The sequence below is a fragment of the Pongo abelii genome, chromosome 10, assembly GCF_028885655.2.
Source record: "Pongo abelii isolate AG06213 chromosome 10, NHGRI_mPonAbe1-v2.0_pri, whole genome shotgun sequence".
In the NCBI taxonomy this organism is placed as follows: domain Eukaryota; kingdom Metazoa; phylum Chordata; class Mammalia; order Primates; family Hominidae; genus Pongo; species Pongo abelii.
The window spans coordinates 88714221-88735399 of NC_071995.2; the positions used below are offsets into that span (position 1 = coordinate 88714221).

At 34.8% G+C, this 21179-nt stretch overlaps 1 long non-coding RNA gene across 1 annotated transcript; it reads left to right on the top strand.

Moving 5' to 3' along the window:
- The first annotated feature begins 423 nt into the window (after window positions 1-423).
- Window positions 424-17207, top strand: LOC134759472 (uncharacterized). The gene is made up of 3 exons (XR_010135694.1): window positions 424-518; window positions 1974-2071; window positions 14871-17207. It is a non-coding gene; the product is annotated as an uncharacterized LOC134759472 (long non-coding RNA).
- Window positions 17208-21179: the final 3972 nt, after the last annotated feature.

Sequence of the window (21179 nt, forward strand, 5' to 3'; positions counted from 1 at the left end):
CTGCATCTTTTCTACCACTGATGACAATAGCACCATCATGTCTTTCAGACTACCTGACCTAACTGTGTGATTGATTATATTACATTCTGGATCTGCTGCAGAGCCCTTTTGTACTCAAGGTTCTACATAAAATTGGCAGCTTTTTATGTCACCCAGTTTGTGAGCCAGAGGAGTATTCCTAGATGTGTTGTCATGAGAACCCAAAGAGACCTACTAGGCATCAGGCTTCGTTCTTGCAATAGAAGATGCATGATATGGTTTGACTGTGTTCCCACCCAAATCTCATCTTGAATTGTAGTTTCCATAATTCCCACATGTGGTGGGAGAGACTCGTGTGGGAGGTAATTGAATTCTCATGACAGTGAGTAATTTCTCACAAGATCTGATGGTTTTATAAGGGGCTTCCCCTTTCACTTGGCTCTCATTCTTCTCCTTCCTGTCACCATGTGAAGGATATGCTTGCTTCCTCTTCTGCCGTGATTGTAAGTTTCCTGAGGCCTCTCCAGCCATGCTGAACTGTGAGTCAATTAAACCTCTTCCTTTTATGAATTACCCAGTCTCACGTATATTTTTATTAGCAGTGTGAGAATGGACTAATACAGTATATTGATACCATGAGTGGGGTGCTGCTGTAAAGATATCCAAAGATGTGGAAGCAAATTTGGAACTGGGTAGCAGGCAGAGGTTGTAACAGTTTGGAGGGCTCAGAAAAACACAGGAAAATGTGGAAAGTTTGGAACTTCCTAGAGACTTGTTGAATGGCTTTTACAAAAATGCTGATAGTGAGATGAACAGTAAAGTCCAGGCTGATGTGGTCACAGATGGAGATGAGGAAGTTGTTGGGAACTGTAATATGATAACTCTTACTATGCAAAGAGATGGGATGCATTTTGTCTCTGCCCCAGAGATCTTTGGAATGTTGAACTTGAGAGAGATGATTCAGGGTATCTGGCAGAAGAAATTTCTAAGTGGCAAAGCATTCAAGAGGAAGCAGACCATAAAAGTTTGGAAAATTTGCAGCCTGATGATGCAATAGAAAATAAAAACCCATTTTCTGGAGAGAAGTTCAAGCCAGTGCAGAAATTTGCATAAGTAACAAGGAGCTGAATATTAATCACCAAGACAATGGGGAAAATGTCTTCAGGGGATGTCAGATACTTTTACAGCAGCCCTCCAATCACAGGCCTGGAGGACTAGGAGGGAAAAATGATTTTGCAGGCTTGGCCCAGGGCCCAGCTGCTCTATGCAGCCTTGTAACATCGTGCCCTGCATCCCAGCTGCTTCAGATCCAGCTGTGGTTAAAAGGGATCAACATGCATCTCAGGCCAATGCTTCAAAGGATGCAAGCCCCAAGCCTTGGCAGCTTCCATGTGGCACTGGGCCTGTGTGTGCACAGAAGTCAAGAATTAAGGTTTGGGGACCTCCATCTAGATTTCAGAAAATGTATGGAAATGCCAGGATATCCAGGCAGAAGTTTGCTGCAGGGGCAGAGCCCTCATGGAGAACCTTTGTTAGGGCAGTGCAGAAGGGAAATGTAGAGTTAGAGCCCCCAAACAGAGTCCCCAGTTAGGGACCAGTGAAGCTGTGAGAAGAGGGCCATGGTTCTCCAAACCCCAGAATGGTAGATCCATTGACAGCTTGCACCATGTGCCTGGAAAAGTGGCAGACACTCAATGCCAGCCCATGAAAGCAGGCAGGAGGGGGCTGTACTCTGCAAAGCCACAGAGGTGGAGCTTCCTAAGGCCATGGAATCCCACTTCTTGCATCAGCATGATCTGGATGTGAGACATAGATTCAAAGGAGGTTATTTTAGAGCTTTAAGATTTAATTACTGCCTCACTGGATTTTGGACTTCCATGGGGCCTGTAGCCCCTTTGTTTTGTCCAATTTTCCCATTTGGAATGGGTGTATTTACCCAATGCCTGCACCTCCATTATATCTAATGAGTAACTAACTTGCTTTTGATTTTACAGGCTTATAAACAGAAGGGACTTGCCTTGTCTCAGATGAGACTTTGGACTTAGAATTTTGGGTAATGCTGCAATGAGCTAAGACCTGCACAGATGGAAAGGTATGCTTGTCTTATTGAAATGTGAGAACATGAGATTTTGGAGGGGCCAGGGACAGGATGATATGGTTTGGCTGTGTTCCCCCGCAAATCTCATTTTGAATTGTACTTTCCTTAATCCCCACATGTGGTGGGAGGGACCTGATGGGAGGTAATTGAGTCATGGGGGCTGATTCCACCATGGTATTCTTGTGATAGTGAGTAAGTTCTCACAAGATCTGATGGTTTAATAAGGGGTTTCCTCCTTCACTCAACTGTCATTCTTCTCTTTCCTGCCACCATATGAAGAAGGATGTGTTTGCTTCCCCTTCTGCCATGATTGTAAGTTTCCTGAGGCCTCTCTAGCCATGCTGAATTGTGAGTCAATTAAACATCTTTCCTTTATAAATTATCCCATCTCAGGTATATGTTTATTAGCAGTGTGAGAACAGACTAATACAGTGCAAGAGGCTGCAATTTTTCTTTTACTCAGGAGGAGATGTTCTTACATACACTTGACCTCTGAACCTTTAAATCCTTTACTGGTGCTGCAAGCCCCAGAATCTTCATAAGGTCTATCTCTCACTGTCTGTCCTACAGATAGACACACTATTTGTGTGCCTTTCCAAATCCTTTAACCTACTAGCTACAACTTTCTAATGTTGTCTAATCAGTATGATGTTATTGATATCAATGTGAAGTTCTACTGGATGTCCAAATCTCTGTGGACTTTATTATGACAAAAACTAGGAGAGATAACAAAGCCCCAAAGCAAAATTATGAATGATTATTGTTGTCCCTTACATTTAAATGCAAGCTGTTTGTAACACTCTTTTTAAATTGGGATAGAGTAGAGCATAGTCACCATTGATTAAAGGACTACATACTGTGTATTAATTTGCTAGGTTTGCTAGCCTGCTGTAGCAAAGACCACAGACTGAGTGGTTCAAACAATAGAAATGTATTTTCTCACAGTTCTGGAGGCTAGAAGTCCAAGATCAAGATCCCAGAAAGGTTGTTTCTCCAGAGGCCTCTTGCCTTAGCTTGCAGATGGCCATCTTTCCCCTCTGTCTTCACATGGTATTCCTCTGTGTGTTCTTATAAAGACACTAGCTATATTGGATTAGGGCCCACCTATATGACTTCATTTTACATTAATCACTGTTTTAAAGGTTCTATCTCCAATACAGTCACATTCTGAGGTAGTAAGAGAAAAGACTTCAACATATGAATTTTGTGAAGACCATAATTGAGCCATATATCATGTGTCTAAGGTCATATTATTCTGCTGTAAGAAAAATCCCATATCTTGCATGGAAACTGTGATTAGGGATATTATTTAGTTCAACTTGCTATGGACTAAAATTATTCTTCAAGGTCCATCCAATTTCTATAGAAAATATGATGGGGTAAATATCCACCATCCTCTGAAGCATGATTATTTTTAAATTACTAATTATTTTTAATTTACTATCATGTTTGGAGTGAAGTGTAGTTTCAGAGGTTTTCATTTGGCTCCTTACCTGCTGGGTTTTAACTCACAGACCAAAGACTCAATGTAGGGATCAATCCAAATTTCAAGTATGTTGATCCCAATTATAGATTCAGGACCTGCACAATTGAGTACTGGGTATGTCAGTGGACCCAGTGGGCTCATTGCCAGCCAGATTTTGACCACGGCTTCATTCACTACTGCCATTTATTTGCCCCCACTCTAAAAGTGGGGCCCTGATGATGCTTCAGTTCTCCAGATATAAATGTCAACTCTAGTCCTTAGACCAATAATCCTTGAACTGTCTGAGAATTCCCTTTACCTCAGTGCACAATCATCTATGTAAATAGTCACTGTGGCTACGTGGTATCAAAATTGCTGAATATATAGGGAACATAATGTTTCTTAAGCAATAAATAAAATAAATGAGTATCTAGGTTCATCAAAGTGAAACTGAAAAACACCCAAAATAAAGAAAATATTTTAATAGCAACTCGAGAGGAAAGTAGATTATCTACAAAGGAACAAAAACTAGGTTGGCAACAGAATTCTCCAAAGGAACAATAGACAGTAGGATGTGTAGGATTCAGAGCTGTGTGGTTAAAATAAAAAAAGAAAGAAAGAAAAACTTGTCAACTTAATTTTTGTATTTATCCAGATTCTCTTTAGGGAATGAGGGTGAAATACATATATTTCTGTAATAAAGGAATAAACAATAGATCTGCAATAAATAAGGTGTTAAAGTGGTATTTCAGTGAAAGGGGAAGTGATCCAAGGGGCAGGTTGTGGGATTTAAAAAGAAATACGGAGCAAAGAAATTAGTAAAAGTCTAAGCATTTCAAAGCAAATTTGACTATATTAAGCAAAATAAATTGCATCTAATATGTAAAGCTAAAAACAAAGAAGATAAAACTAAAATCTTATATAACTTAAAAGTTGAAAATGTGATAATCAGAGTTTCAGCAGACTCCAATTTGGTTATTCATATTGTCTGTAACATTCTGTCTTTTCTGGGTTGTATAAACAAAAAATATTTTTAATGGGGTTTAAGTAATGTAAGTAATACAGCAATTTAACATATTTATTTACTATTTTGTACTGCGCAGAGAATGAGCTTTCATTTAAAGCATCCAAAGAACAAAAGAGTCATCAATAGCCAAAAGTACATTTCTCATATCTCCATAGTAAAATAATACAAAAACAGTATCAATGTTTAAAACTTCAAATTAATAGCAAAGTATTTTTTAACACATATGTTTTTCTGAATAACTAATGTGTTAGAGAGGCAAAAATGAGAACACAGAAAAGCTGAAATTAAGATGGTCCTACTATACAGTATCTATAAATTTTTTTCTGTTTTTTTCTAAATTTTTCCTTTGTGAGACAATTTGCATATTATCTTTTAAAACACATCTTTATTGAGATATAATTAATATAACATTCATCAACTTAAAGTGTATATTTCAGTTATTTTTAGTATATTTATAAACTTGTGCAACCATCACCACAATCTAAGTTTAAAACATTTTGCAACCCAAAAAGAAACCTTCTACCCATTATCAGTAATTAATTCCTTTCCACTCCCAGCTCTAGGCAACTTCTAATCAACCCTGTATCTATAGAGTTACTGTTTCTGGCCATTTTATATGCAGAACATTCCATAAGTGTATTGTACTCCATACAATATGTAGTAGAAATAGCAATTCAAATACCTTGCCCATTTTAAAATTGGGTCATTTGGGTTTTGTTGTTATTGTTGATTTGTAACATTATTTATATTTTGAATACAAGTCTCTATCAGATAAGTGATTTACAAATACTTTTTGCCATTCTTTGACATCTCTCTACAACTTCTTCATGGTGTCTTAAGAGGCACAAAAGTTCTTAATTTTGATGAAGTGAAATTAATCTATTTTTCTTTTATAGCTTTTGTTTCTGTTGTCATTTAAATAAGCATGCCTAATCTAAGGCTGTGAATACTTAATTTTATGTTTCCTTCTAAGAGTTTTATAATTTTCATCTTCCATTTAGGTCTGTGGTCAATTTTGAGTTAATTTTTGTATATGGTGAGAGGTAGAGGTCCAAATTTATTGTTTCACATGTGAATATCCAGAAGCCTCAGTATCATATGATAAAAAGATGCTTCTTTCCCGCATTGATTTGTCCTGGCTCCCTTGTAGACTGTGATTTGACCATAAATTTGTGGGTTTATTTCTAACTCTCAAGCCTATGAATATTGACCAGATTGTCTACTCTCATATCGGTACTCCACTTTCCTGCTTAGCTTTGTAGTAAGTTTTGAAATTGGGAAGTATGGCTCCTCCAACTTTATTCTTTCCTTTTAACATTTTTATGTTTAGAATTATTATGTGTTCTTGGATAATTGATCAATTTATCATTATAATGCTTCTTTTTATATCTAAAAATTTTGCTTGTTCTGACATCAGCTTTTTAGAATTAATACAGCTGTTCCATTTTTTTGGGGGGGTGGGGCTAAAGTTAGTTTGACATAGATCTTCATTCTTTACTTTTAACCTATCTGCATCTTTACATCTAAATCTGGTTTCTTATAGACCACATATGTTTAGGTCTTGTTTTTATCTACTCTGACAATCTCTGTTTTTTAACTGATGTATTTATACAATTCACATTCAAATTGATTATTAATATAATTGGATTAGTATCCTACCATGTTTGTAACTATTTTCTACTTATTAAATTTGTTCTTTGTTTCTCCTCCACTCTGATTTTTCTGTCTTACCTAGTTCTGATTAATTATGTGATTCAACTTTATTTCTTCTGTTAGCATATCATTTATATGAAATTTCTTTATATTTTTATTAGTTTTCCCAAATTTTTCAGTATGTCTTTTTAAATAATCTATGTTTCCCATCAAATAATACCACACCTCTTCACAGTTAGTACACATTCCTTCTAATAGTCTTACCGATTCCTCACAGCCATCATTTATGGCATTACCAACATTCATTTTACTTATACATATGTTATTAATTCCCCAATACCTTTTCACTATTGTTACTTAAATGATATCTTTCAGATCAATTAAAATTAAGAAAAATAAATTTTTTATTTTACCTTCATATACTCTTTCTCCAATGCTCTTTCTTTCTCTATGTAAATCTAAGTTTATGACTTTTATCATTTTTCTTACCCTGAAGAACTTTTAAAATTTTTTGCAGGATGGGTCAGTTTATGGCTGATGGCTTCTGTTTCAAGTAACATTTTAAAATTTAAATTTTAATATCAAATATTTAAAAAGAATTTTTAAAGTCTTTAATTTTTCAACTTTTTCTTGTAAAAACATATATCAAAAATTTCAACCTCTTTACATGTTAGAGCTAAAACCAGAATGCCCTACGATAACTTTTTAAGTAAGTTAAGAGAATAAAGGAGAATGAATATGTAATTAGATCATCTTTTGTGATTATGTACCTAATGATTTTTATTGACATTCTTTGGTTATTTGTGCACAGAATTAAATTATTGTCTTCTGTTACTTGATTTCAACCTGAAGAACTTATTTTAATATTCCTTGTAAGGCAGGTCTACTAAGAACACATATTAAGATATTTTACTAGCCTTGGAATGTCTTTATTTCACCTTAATTTTTGAAAGATAGTTTTGCCTAATCTAAAATTCTTGATTGACAGCTATTTCACTATCAGCACTTTAAATATGATATCCCACTGCTTTCTGCTTTCATTGTTTCTGATGAGAAGTCAGCTGTTAATTTATCCTAGGGTTGTGATGAGTCACTTTTTCTCTTACTGCTTTCAGGATTTTCTTTTTAATTTTCAAAGTTTCGACTATGGTAGCAATCTGTATCATTTACTGCTTTTATCCTACTTGGTATCTGTTGAGCTTTTTAGATGTATGTATCAATATTTTGCAACATATTTGTGAAGTTTGTCAACCATTATTTTTTCAAATATTTTTTCTGCCCCCTTTTCATTTTCACTTCTTCTATTACTTTTGTTTTTGTGGGTGCTTTAACTGGTATCTCACATTTCTCTGTGGCTCTGGTTTTTTTTTTCATTATTTTCTCTCTCTCTTTTTCAGATTGTCTGATTTGTATCTATTTATGTTGAAATTCACTGATTATTGCCTCTGTTTGTTCATATTTACTATTGAACCCTCCAATAATTTTTCATTTTATTGATTATAATTTTAAATGTTAGAATTTTAATTTTGTTCTTTTCAAGTAATTTCTATTTCTTTGTTTATATTTTTATTTAGTGGAAAATGTTTATTATATTTTCTTTAATTGTTTAGACAGGGCTTTCTTTGCTCTCTGAAACTTGTTTCTGTTATATCTAACACTTGTCTCGGCTCAAAAAAGCTTTCATTTATTTACTACATATAGGTTATAATTTCTGTTTCTTTGCATGTCTTGTGATATTTTTTGTTCAAAAGTGGACATTTTAGATAATATAGCAACACTGGTTCTGATCCCATTGGAAATATTATTAATATTATTATTGTTTTTGTTCGGTCTTTGTTTATTTGTTTAATGAGTTGAAAGAACTAATTCTATGAAGTCTATTTCCCTCCTTAATGTGCAGCTTCCGATAACCTTGTTCAGATTTTTTCTCTTGGTTTTATTTTTTAGCAGCTACCATTCCTGTGTTACCATAGGCTGTTTATGGGTCAAAGGCTGTGTTTTAGTCATCTTAGTCAGTTAGATCTTTATCCTTTACCACTGAATTTGTATGCCTGGCTTGAAGGTTGCTGTCACAGTTCAGAGTTTACCCTTTTTCCCACATATATAATCAGTAGTTTGGATGTTCCCTCTCTGATCACTCTTGAGAGGGAACATACTTGGACATGACTTTAAAGCATGAAATTCTCGATTTACTGTTCTGACAAGATCAGTCGCATTCAGGGTGGTATGGCCTTAGGCTTGATTCACTGTTCTAAAGAAAATCTGTCCTCTTATAGCCTGTCTCTTCCACTGGGCAGAAACTCTGTGCCACTGTACAGGAACTGGGGGTTGAAACTGAGATCCACTTCTCCCGGAGTGTGAACACTGGGTACAAGGGTAGCCCCTGCTTTACTGTCTTGTTCATCAAGCTTTGAAAATCTATCCTACAAGTGAGCTTGCATAGGGGTAGTCAAGACCCAAGTAGTCTTGGACTACTGTGTGTGAAGTACAACTTCTTCCCTGTAAGTAGGTGCTAGGTGTGGAAAGAGTTTCAGATTTTTTGGCCTTATTCACCTAAAATATACTTTTGTTATACAGTGCTAAGAGGTATGAGAAATACCAGTGAAACTATAGCTTTAGACTTAAAATTGAGTGTAGAGGGAGTGTCTGACTTCTTGGTTGCATGTGCCAGGAGTAGGGTTTCCATAAGTCTGAGCAGGTGTGGGGTGTAAGGAAGGGAACAAGTAATGGTGCAATTGCCACAGATTCTGACTGTTCTTACTGAGATTTAGTAGATTTTCTTTAAGAGAGTTTCTCCATATTCTGTATGTCCTTAGGACTCTATCCAGAGACTTTATTGATGTTTTTTGTTTTTGTTTTTAAATAATTTTATCCATTTTAATAGCTGTTTTTTGGGGGGAAAGGTCTGTTGATCTCACTCTGCCATTACAAATTTAGATGTTTACAAATTGCTATTTTTTTCAGTTTACTAACCTGTTGTTCTACTGTATTTCATATGATATGACACCCACTTATGGCTTTCTTAATTTCAATTATTATAATTTCTATTTCTAGAACATTGTTGTCTAATAAAACTTTCTAGGATTATAGAAATGTCCTGTAACCTGCACTATTTAACATGGTAACCACCAACCATATCTAACTGCTGAGCAGTTAAAATGCAGCTAGTGTAACTAAGGAACTGACTTTTAAATTTTACTTAACTTGAATTAATTTAAATTTAAATAGCAACAAGTAGCTAGTAGTTACTGTATTGGATAGCACCCTTCTAGAATTGCCTGTTTAAAAATAGATTTTAATTCCTTGCTCAAATTCTTAATGTGTTTATTTTATTGACTATTTTATAGTTATTTTAAAGACTAAACCATCTGTTCTCTTTCTTTTGCCTGTTATTTTGTTTTCTTATATATTGTTCTCTTTTTTAGCATGATATATAATTTTTATCAGATTTCTGAATTTGAGAAGAAAAAATTGTAGATGTTCTAGATTATATTATCTCTCACCAAAGATAGTATAATTTTTATTTGTCAGTCAGATAAAAGACATTAGTACAAAAGACACCATTTTTATTCTCATCCCAAGCATTTATTAATTTTGTAGACTTATGCAAAACATGCAACAGTCTTGAACCTGTTTCTTCATCTATAAATGGGGTTCATCTTGCCTAAAGCAAAGATTGAAAGGTAAATAACCAATTTCTGAAATTTTTGTGAAATCTGCAACGTAATATATGAGCCTAAAATTTATATGAATAATTCATTCATTCTGTATATATTCATCAATGTTTTCATAGGTTGCTTGAAAGTAAAAGCATGATGTTGTTGGGTAAAAATTGTTTATACTATTTGTTACTCCATTTGTGTTGCTCTAAAAGGAATACCTGAGATTGGGTAATTTATAAAGAAAAGAGATGTATTTGGCTCATGGTTCTGGAGGCTATACATGAAGCACAGCGCTGGCATCAGCTTTTGGTAAAGACCTCAGAAAGCTTACAATCAGAGCAGATTTTTTTTTTTTTTTTTTTGATATGGAGTCTCGCTCTGTCACCAGACTGAAGTGCAGTGACACGATCTTGGCTCATTGCAACCTCTGCCTCCTGGGTTTGAGCGATTCTCCGGCCTCAGTCTCCCAAGTAGCTGAAACTACAGGTACGTGCCAACATGCCCAGCTAAATTTTGTGTATATATATATATATATTTAGTGGAAACGAGGTTTCACCATATTAGTCAGTATGGTCTCAATCTCTTGACCTCGTGATCTGCCCACCTTGGCCTCCCAAAGTGCTGGGATTACAGTTGTGAGCCACTGTGCCCTGCAAAGAGGGTGTCAGCATATCACAAGGCAAGATCGGGAGCAAGAGAGAAGAAGAAAGAGATATCACACTCTTCTTAAACAACCAGGTCTCAGGGGAACTCAGAGAAAGAACTCACTCATTACCATAAGAAGGGCACCAAGCCATTCATGAGGGATCTGCCCCCACAACCTAGACACCTCCCACTGGGCCTTACCTCCAACATTAGGGATCACATTTCAACATGAGATTTGGAGGGCATGAATATCCAAAGTATGCTGCTATGACCAACAAGTTATTTTGTATTTATATGTGTGTTATGACTGTTTTTAATGGTCTTTGATAGAGAAAAAGTACCTGTTTTCTGAAGACAATGAATGGTTATGAAATCAGCTATTAATATTCCTACAATTGCAAAGTGAGAGCACATTTCAGAGCCCCTGTAGTTGCACTCTTCGGCAGTTTCACAGCAGTAGAAAAGAATCTCAATGCTAGCCTGAATTTTTGGCCACAGCCCAGTTATTCTGGCACACATTGAAATCTCAAGACATCAAGAGAAACAAACTTTGGGACACTCAGTGGCACCATTTTTTAAAGCCAGATTCTTTTTCAGTGGGTATTCACATTTCTTTATTCCAATCATTCCAATGATTGGACAAAAGAAAAATTGTTTTCTTTTCTTGCACTTTATTAAGAGGAAAAAATTTCTTTTGTACTAAAAGCTTCATTTTCCTGTAAACAGAATGATTAACTTGAGATTGTGCCAAATAATTTCTGAGTGTCTAGATAAGATTAAAGGCCTTTATTTTGCTAAACTCACGTGTTGATATTTTCTCATTACTTTCTGTATTACTTAAGCCAAGAGGTTTTTATTAACCACTCACAAATTTGCATCTCTGCACTAAATTCTGGCAATACTTGGAATGCTTTGACGTCATATAATATCTGAATAGAGCAATGTTCTTGATGGTATGGAGAAGTTCTCATTGTAAAATAATTTTTATTTTTTCAAAAACAAAATTATGTTCAAAAGTGCCCACCTAGGGCACACTCTTTTTAACTTACATTCTGGCAAATAACTGATATTGACCATCCATTGCTCCTCAAAAGAAAAATGATTCCCTGTTAGACAGACTCTTAAGTTAAAAATACCTTTTAGGCATATACTTAAAGTCTCATTTCTTTTCCTATGTCCTCCACAATGTCTTTAATGTGCTTGATTTGGGTAATAACACCCAGCAGTCACGGAAGACAGAAACAGCGACCTTGATTACTCCCTCAGCATACTTATGCATGAACTGAGTCTTGATGCATGAACAAAAACACTTCAAGGTCATATTCCTTATCTCTCTAGGTTATTACTCTCTCTTAAGAGGAAACTACGATGTTTCCTCTCTTACCAGAATGATAATTGAGGTATTAAAACACGGCTTTATCATAAATCCTAAACACAACTAAGTATAGATAAAGATCTACAACAGAGCAAAAATTCTCTAGCACTGGATACATAACACAAACTATCCTAGGCAGTTTCTCCTAACAGCTGCTAAATTACTTCTATTAATTGCAGCTTCATAAAACTAAAGAAAAAAAAAGAAAAGAAAAAGAAAGAAAACAACAAGGCTGTTTAATGGCATGCCTCTGTGTTACTACTTTTCTGTATGGTACACAGCAAAGCAAGCAAACATTTGGACATTACAAATATCCTAGCAATCAATTTGATTTAAAATACTCTCCAACTGTAGATAATGCAAATGAAAAGACTCATTTCTTTTAGCCATTATTTCTAATGCTGCTAAAAAGATGCAGTTGGGGAAATGCTTATCAGAAGTACTAAATCAGCATTACAGATATATATCAAGGAACCAGATGAATCTACAATTGCAACCAATTTGTTTTTCAGATAAGGTTTTATTTTTTTTCAGACTTGATGGATGGCTGTTTTTTAAGAATAATATTTGTCTAGAATGGATTAACTCAGGAGAGTGATACAAATATACCCAAAAGAATGAAGAAGTGTAAGTGGAGAGTGGTATATATAAACTATATCCAGGAAGAAATGAAATAATCGAAAGGTCCATTTCATGCTTGACATTTAGAGAACAGCCCTCCAAAGTTACATAGTGACAAGAATGCTGAACAAGGTCAGGACAATGGAAACTTCTTTGTCAGGATCTAGTTGTGATATCAATGGGGAAATGTCTTAAACCAGGTCTCTCAACCTTAGTTCTATTGACATTTTGGGCTAGGTAATTCTTTGTTGTGAGAAACTGTTCTCTGTATTCTAGAATGCTTAGGAACATTACTGACTTCTTCCAATGCGATGCCTGTAGCACCCTCAATTGTGAAAATCAAAAATGTCTCCAGACATCGCCACTTGTTTCCTGAGGGCTAAATTACCAGTTGTTGTAAACTACTGTTTTACATACTTTTTGGTTTTTTAATCTCTAAAGAGAGGACTTGTGATATGTCTTTTCCAGCTCTAATATTCTCTGACCTGTCCAGCTATGCTCACAAAATCGATGAGAAACTCTATCTGTTCTTATCAGGTAACACCAGAACTAGCTTTTTTATGTTCTCAACTTGCAGAAATTATAGCTAGTTTCCCCACACACAGTAAGGGAATTCCAACTGCATCTTGTGCCATATTTTTGAGTTAAAATTTTACTTTGCTCGTTTTCATTCTTTATGCAGCATCTTCCAGATAGGGTGGTCAACTGTCTCAGTTACCTGAGACTTTTGTGGTTTTGGCATTGAAAGTCCTGTGTCCTGAAAAAGCCCTCGATCCTGAGGAAACGGATCACTTTCCTTCTATAACTATTTCCACGTGGTTGTGCGTGTGTGTAGATATGCATATATACGAACATGTCGTGAAGAATACTATATTACTATTCTAATAATTAGTGTTAGAATAGTGTAGTAATAGAGAGAATAATATTGTACTCAGTTATCTTAATCTATTTTTTATTTTATTTTTAACATATTTTATGTTATCAAGTATTATTTAACTATAGTATTTTAATGCATGATTATTATCTTATTCTATTAACGTACTACAGTTTATTGAATAATTTCCATATGATTAGACATTTATATTCTTTCTAGTTTCTTTGAAAATAAAAAATCAATGCTCAATGAACATTCTAATAGTTACACATTTATGCATACCTTTCAAATATTTTTAAATTAAACATTTTAATTTTGAATAATTTAAAATATCCTACAGTATACAGATATATAACAACCCTGTATCTATTCTGTCATATTTAGTTTACATTACAGGGTTAAAAAATAAATAGAAAGGAAATTTAGCAAATTCAGCTGGTCTGTCCTCCCTACCTCCCCCCGTGTACCCACTGTCCTCGAGAAAGCATGTGCCATTCCCATCAATGACCCTGAACATTTGTCACATACTTAATTATCTACAGAAAGCAAAAATGATTCACCAGCATTGTACATTTCGTTTTGCGTCTTGAGTTTTTGCCCAACATTATTTTTTAGAGATTTATCCATGTTGATAGATCTATATTATTAGCTGTAACTGCTATATAATGTTCTGTTTTATGACTGAACTTTCATTTTTCCACTCATATTTAAAGACAATTACATTTTCAAATTATTTTGCTATCACAAACAATGTTGCATTATTTGTATATGCACAAGTACATCTGTGTATATGCATCCTCATGTACAGCGCAAAACTTCTGTAAGGTAAACAGATTTAGGAAGAAACGAGGATATGCATATCTTTAACTTCACTTCAGCTAGTTTTCTTCCTGAATGGTTATTCCAAATAACACTTTCAGGAGTCATGTACAAGAATTCCTGCTTCTCACTGCTTTCCTAAAACTTAATATTAGCAGACCTCATATTTTTTCCTTCTACTTCCTTTGAATATATAACCTATCCTTTGCGATTTTTCTTTTGGGTTTATATTATTTATTTTTCTAACTTCTTCAGCAGATTCTTAGCTCATCAATTTTGAGTCTCTTTCTCATTTTATTATGTGCTTTTAAAAGTATGAATTTCTGATTAGTATTTTTGCTGGATATGACACATTATGATTTGTAGAGCTGTTATTAATCAGTTATATTTTTTTAGCAACTTTATTGAGGTAAAACTGACGATAAATGTCACATTTAAAAGTGTTCTTTTAATTTTCAAATTTGTTTTATTTTAAACCATTTTTTATTTTTGATTTTTGTGGATATATAGTAGGTATGCAAATTTATTTATTTATTTATTTATTTTATAATAAGACATTTAATTTTATTCCCTTTAATAAATGAGGAATGTGGTTTTATTCCTTCCATTGTCTGCTTCTAAAGTATAGATGTAAACTTGTGTCTATCTGCAGATGCAGATAAGAAACGTGCGAAGCCACAAGAAAGCCAAGTAGCCTGGGAAAAAGTGGTCATTGAGCCATGAGCAAAAAATAACAGTTGATCCTGTTGGTGCCACCTGACGGCAGAGATGGCTGAGGACCCCCGAGCATAAGTCCAGAGAGCTCCCCTGCTGCCCCACCCTGACTTTCCAGGATGAGCCTTCTCTAGAAAGCCACTGCTCATTCAGAAAGTGAAGAACGCCTGTGTTTCCAACACCAACCCCAGCTCTGCTGACGTCTCAGGAGGGCAGGACCACGCGTGACGGAACACCAGGCAGGGGAGACTCAAATTTATAAGCTACATGAGATGTTTTGAAACAGGCACACAATGAATAATCACATCAAGGTAAATGAGGTATCCATTATGTCAAGCATTTATCATTTCTTTGTGTTACAAACATTCCAGTTATATGTGTAGTTATTTTAAAATGCACAATAAGTTGTTGTTGACTGTAGTCGCCCCATTGTGCTATCAAATAGTAGATCTGATCTTATTCATTCTAGCTAACTATATTTTTGTATCCATTAACCAGCCCCACTTCTGACTTCTCCGACTTCCATTCCCAGCCTCTGGTAACCATCATTCTACTATCTATCTCCAGGAAGTCAATTGTTTTAATTTTTAGTTGCCACAAATGAGTGAGAACACACAGTTTATCTTTCTGTGTCTCTCTTATTTCTCTTAACATAATATACTCCAGCTCCGTCCATGTTGCTGCAAATGACGGGATCTCATTTTTTTTTTTTCAATTGCTGAATAGTACTCCAAAACAGTGTGTATGTGGTAAGTGCTGACATATGTAAACACCACTGAAGTCATCAGCAAAATCAAGATAATGAACATGTGTCAATCCCAAAAACTTTCATCTGTCTTCTTTGTATTTCGTTTCTCCCATCCTTCTACCCCCATCCCCCATCCCCAGGCAAAACTAATCTGCTTCCTTTATTCACTGTCAGTTAGTTTGCATTTTCTAGAATTTTGTATAAATAGACTCATATAGAATGTACTCTGTTTTGGTCTAGTTTCTTTAATTTAGCATAATTATTGTGAGATGCATCTATGTTGTTGCATACATCTTTTTTTTTGCTGAGTAGTAATCTATTGTATGAATGTAACACCAATTTACTATTTTGTTGATAGATATTTTAGTTGTTTCCAAGTTTAGGTTATTACATATAAAACTACTATGAATATTCATGTTTAAGTCATTGTGTGAAAACATGCTTTTATTATTTTTGAATATATACCTAGAAGTAAAATTGTTGGATCATATGGTTAGTATATGTTTACTTTTGTGGGATAATGTCAATGTCTTAGTATATATTCTAGCTGTTGTTTTTTCTTGTTACTTTACTTTTTAATCAAAATAATCTGTCAATAACTTTAGAGAAGTACGATTTTCTTCTAGAATTCCCTATAATTTTTGCTTTATATTTTACTATATTTTTTCTGTATATATATTTGCTATATTTGCCAAAATATGTCTTGTATATTGAAGTAATGTTAGTTACCCACATGGTCAGAGCATTACATTGTGTTGTAATGCTTTGCCAATTTTTTTCTTTTATTTGTCCATATGTCTGTTTTGCTTGATATTAATATAACCAACTTTCATTTACTTTATATATAATTTCCATTCTTTGACTTCAAAACTCTCTGACTTTATGTTTTTACCTCTTGTAAAGGTATATAGCTGGAACTTATTTATCAGAGCATCTAGTACTAAGAGCTTTTCTGTAAGAGTGATTGCCATTTATTTGTGGGTAATATACTGCTACTCTCTCATAGCTTTGAACAGTTTCTCTCTTAGCTCTTCCTATCTTTCTTATTCTCTGTCTTGCTTTCACTTTTGTTCCTGTTCTTTCTTTCTCTCTGTGTCTGTTTTCTGTTTCCTACTTTATTATAATATATTTAAATATAAATTCTGAATAATTCTCAGTTATTATCATCTTAAGCATTTATTTTTCTACAGCCTCTCTGTCATTTTCTTTTGGTCCTATTTAGATAAATGTTAGATCTTTTTAACACATTTAAATATATCTCTTTTTTATGTCATAATTTCTTCTGATAGAAATTGTGTGATATTTTCAACTATTTTTTCCATTTCAATTATCCCTTTTTCAGCTAAATATAGACTGCTGTTTACCTATCTCTATCAGCTATCTATGTCTACCTATTAATGTGTCTGTCTCTCTATAACGTATGCATGTATATATTTCAATGGAACTGCATTTTAAAAATATATATTTTGTTCTTTTCTGAGATGTATTGTTTCATTATGTCACGCTTTTTCCCTAAGGTTTCAATTTTTATTTTACATTTTAATGAATTTTACATTTATTTTGTATCTTATTTGAGTGATCTTGATATTACAACATGGTCATGGGGTTATAAATCAGATGTGTCTTTTAACTCACTCAGATTCTTTCCTCATATGCTTTTAATTTTTGCTTTTAATTTTTTATTGTTAGCTCACACATTAGGAAGGCTTAATTTTTCCCTGCTGTCACAAAACCTTGTAGTAGCTTGCACTGTGTTCTGCAAAAGAAGCCTCAGAATTATTAACAAATTTTATATTAATTTCTTGAATTGGTGGTACTTACATTACATAGGTAATGAAAATTTGAACCCTAAACCAATGTGAGGTACAAAACTGGAACCTCTGAGGATTATTCTTTTTCCTTCTATAGTCCACAGTAATACAGATGAGCTTTCTTTCCACTTTCCTGTGCCAGTGGGGAGAATATTTGTCTAGTTTGCCCTTTCACTAAGGGTGTAGCACTTTGAGGATTCTAGGTTTATGTTAGTCTCAGTTTTTCTTCCCTGTCTTGTATCCAAGATGCTGTATCACACAGAAAGAAAATCCTTATCCTTCCTGCCTGCAGTAGCCTCACCATCAGCTCAAAATATTCTGCTTTCAATTACCTATTCATTTATGATACTTGACATTTTTCCTTCCTCACAAGCTGTCAGGCATTTAAAACAATTTCAACATTTTAAAGCATGAGAGATTTTACTTTTTTTTTTGTCCATGGCATTTCTGGAATCTGAACTCTCCCTTAGTAATATCTTAGTAAAAGTTCTATAGGTAAAATTGCTGAGTCAAAGTACTCATATATCTTTAATGCTTTTAACATAAATTGTCAAAATTGTTTGCTGCAAGAAGCATGCAAGGATAGGATCATGATGATGCCTCAGTCTACACAGATGACCTCTGCTTTGCTTCTCTGTCCCTTCTCTTTCATCCTTCCTCTACTCTGGTGCTGCTTTATGACAGCCTGGAATCATTTGTTTCTGCATTTCTGGGGTGCTGTGGAACTCTTCAGTGCTGTATTGACTTGTCTGTCTTGTCACCTACCACAGCAAATTGTTAAATGGTTTATTGCTGCTTCCTCAGTATTGACTGAGGATAGTATAAGTGTTGCTACTGCTTTGTGTTCCTACAGGGACAAAAGCCTTTTTCACAGGGACTCATGACTTGCTACCCTTTCAATTCGCATTCCTTCCCACTGTCTGAGAAATCTTTACTGATTTTCGAGTTAGAGAATGAAAGTGGTAAGAGTCTAACTGTTAAGTAAACTGCATTTTCCCATCTATTGTCTGGCATGTGTACTAGAGTCCTTTCTGCTGCTCTTGGGAGAGTGGAATCTTAAAATTCCAAATTCAAGAAAGTATGGCATCTTTTTTTTTCCCCTTGTTTTCAGTTCATGTGAGACAAATCAGTAGAATGCCTCAACGACTGCAGGGTCACAGAATGAAAGAAGGCAGGGGAATAAAATTACTTTTGTTAATATAGCATATTATTATCATATAACATTTAATGAAGCTTTGGGGGATTCTTTTACTTCACCCACATGGTCCCTCGCCACTCTTACAATACCTTAGACCTCAAATCTCCAAACGTATACTTTTTTGACTCACAGGAAGTCTGGGTTTCCATTTCGGTTTTGCAAAATATCTAAGCTATTTCTCCTGGGAGTCCTTAGAGAGACAGAGTTCTGGCATAAATGAAGCTACTTCTTGCATTTCTGGGGTCCTTCTTTTTAGTGTTCCTTCCTCTGGTCATCCATGACCTCTGTAGCCCAAGATTGTTGCTGATGGAATTGCCAGTGTTGTCACAGATATCCTCTATTTTTGACGCTTTCTCCCTCTAGCCATTAGAAAAGAAAGTTTTTTTCTTTATATGACTAGTCTTCTGAAGTTTCTCATAGCATGTATGTTGAGGCCCTGGTAAATTCTTCCTTTATTTTACATCATTTTCTGTCTTAGAGTAAGCAGGCATCCAAAGGGCAATGTTAGGGGATGGAGAGGTCTATTCTCATACTCTCTCTGAAAATACTATTTCTCTTTTAAAACTCAGGTTCTGTGGCTCTACTTATATACTCCATCAGACTTGTTTTTCACTTGGATATTTTCTCACAGAGTTCATTATCCCTTGGAAATCAAGTTCTGTTACTGGAAATCTGGATCTTTGCCCTAGAACATTCCTAGGCAGTTAAGACACTCTTGATCAAGTTATGATTGTTAGAACATGGTTCTGTCCAAGAGCACAGAAAGAGCTTCTGTGGACTAATGAGGTTTAACTTCCAATTACATCTAATAGAGTTTTATATCTGACCCAGCCTCCAATATTTTGTCCTGTGTTTTTATTTTATAGCTGACAAATTTTCCAAGTGTTTTTATTGGTTGCAATAGTTTTGATGCAATATTACAAATATGGTTATTACTTCCTAATTAGCTTATAAGTTGTATGCAATTCTAATAAAAACTTTATTTTTTTACTTGACACATTTCTAAATTTCTCCAGCAGAATGTGTGAATGAAAGACTTAAGAATACATCTCACCTAGGCAGCCTGGGTTGAACTCTCCATGTGAGAATACCAAGCTTGGCTGGGCACGGTGCCTCACATCTGTAATCCCAACACTTTGAGAGGCTGAGGCAGGAAGATTACTTGAAGCCAAGAGTTGGAGAACAACCTGGGCAACAAAGTGAGACTCCATCTCTACAATTTTTTTTTTAATTAGCCAGATGCAGTGGTGCACACCTGTAGTCTCAGCTTCTCAGGAGGCTGAAGTAGGATTGCTTGAGCCCGTGAGCCCAGAAGTGTGAGACGGCAGTGAGTTACGATCACACCACTGCATTAGAGCCTGAATGGCAGAGTGAGAGCCTATCTCTAAACTAAGTAAACAAATACAGACATACATACATAAAATAATAATTATTATAATAAAAAGAATACAAGCAGTCTGCAATTTGTGTATTATGGTGCTAACTGCAACTCATGTATGTTGTACCCTCATTTTTCACAATATCATGGTAACTAACTGTGCAAATTAAGAGTACAGTTCTTATGTGCATGTTTTATAGTTAATACATACTGTTGAAAAAAAGCACTACCTGTATTAAATAAGAATGATATGGGTGGATTTGTCTACTGCCTAATAAAACACATGATAAAGCACTACAAATGAAAGACAATAGTTCTTACAAGCAAATAGGGAATGAAGAGGAAAAATAATAGAGGGGCATCTCAGTCAAGATTCAACTTTAGTTTATAATAAATATAAAACTTTTCTCTCAATTTTTGGATCTGGATTATACATGCTGTTATTACTAATTTTACATATGACTCTCTTTCTTAATCATTTATTTAGTCAATTAATAGATTTATTTATTCAGAATTTATTCAGTCAGCTTCTGTGTGAAACTACCATCCAAGCCAAAAATAGAAATAGTAGGAAACCTTACATCTACCTAAACCATCCTCCTCAACTACCTCCCTTTCACTTCTCAGATGCAAATACAATTTTATGTGTGTATGTGTGTGTGTGTGTATGTGACTTTTATTTTAACTTGAGGTATAAGTTCAGGTTTATTACATAAACTTGTGTCATGGGGCTTTGTTGTACTGACTATTGCATCATCCACGTATTAAGCCTAGTACTCATTAGTTGTTTTTCCTGATCCTCTCCCCCCACCCCCACCCTCCACTTTCTCAAAGGCTCCAGTGTGTGTTCTTCCCCGCTATGCGTCCCTGTATTCTCATCATTTAGCTCCCACTTGTAAGTGAGAACATGCGGTATTTGCTTTTCTGTTTTTGAATTGCCATTTAAAAAATTGGTACATCTAATTCATGCCATAACATTATTTTATTTAGTTTTAGCTTGCTTTTGAACTTCATAATAACTATGCCATATGTAGTCTCTGGACATGCTTTTTTACTTTATATTATTAATACTGTATGCAGCTATAGTACATTTACTATTACTGTTATATAAT